This window comes from Glycine soja, chromosome 11 (genome assembly GCF_004193775.1).
Source record: "Glycine soja cultivar W05 chromosome 11, ASM419377v2, whole genome shotgun sequence".
In the NCBI taxonomy this organism is placed as follows: domain Eukaryota; kingdom Viridiplantae; phylum Streptophyta; class Magnoliopsida; order Fabales; family Fabaceae; genus Glycine; species Glycine soja.
The window spans coordinates 33944903-33945764 of NC_041012.1; the positions used below are offsets into that span (position 1 = coordinate 33944903).

Sequence of the window (862 nt, forward strand, 5' to 3'; positions counted from 1 at the left end):
CAACCCTTTGATCTTGAGATAGATAGGACATTTCATAGATTAGTTAGACATCATTTAATACCTTTTGAGCATCCTGAGCATTCTGCTATTGGTGATTTTGAGCATTATTGTTTTGAACATTCTGATTTTGAACATTCTGAGAACATGACACAACCTCCACCCCGTGAGAGGACTCTAAGGGAAATGGCTGCACCTGATTTCACCTACGAAAGCTTGTGCATCCAATACCCTGATGAGGATGTCCCATATGTTCTTAAAATTGAACTGATCCATTTGCTTCCAAAGTTTCATGGCCTTGCAGGTGAAGACCCACACAAACATCTAAAAGAATTCCATATTGTCTGCTCCACCATGAAACCCCCAGATGTCCAGGAGGATCACATATTTCTGAAGGCTTTTCCTTATTCTTTGGAGGGAGTGGCAAAGGACTGGCTATATTACCTTGCTCCAAGGTCTATCATAAGCTGGGATGACCTCAAGAGAGTATTCTTAGAAAAAATTTCCCCTGCTTCCAGGACCATGGCCATCAGGAAAGATATTTCAGGAATTAGGCAACTCAGTGGAGAGAGCTTATATGAATACTGGGAGAGATTTAAGAAACTATGTGCCAGTTGTCCTCACCACCAGATTTCTGAGCAGCTTCTCCTCCAATATTTTTATGAAGGACTCAGTAACATGGAGAGAAGTATGATAGATGCTGCTAGTGGTGGAGCCCTTGGAGACATGACCCCTGCTGAAGCTAGAAGTTTAATTGAGAAGATGGCTTCAAACTCCCAGCAATTTAGTGCCAGAAGTGATGCTATTGTCATTAGGGGAGTGCATGAAGTAGCCACGAATTCATCTTCATCAGCCGAGACTAAGA

General features: G+C 42.3%; 1 non-coding gene across 1 annotated transcript; it reads right to left on the minus strand.

Moving 5' to 3' along the window:
* Positions 1–522: 522 nt before the first annotated feature.
* Positions 523–629, minus strand: LOC114377712. The gene has a single exon (XR_003659151.1). It is a non-coding gene; the product is annotated as a small nucleolar RNA R71 (small nucleolar RNA).
* Between the last annotated feature and the right edge of the window lie 233 nt (positions 630–862).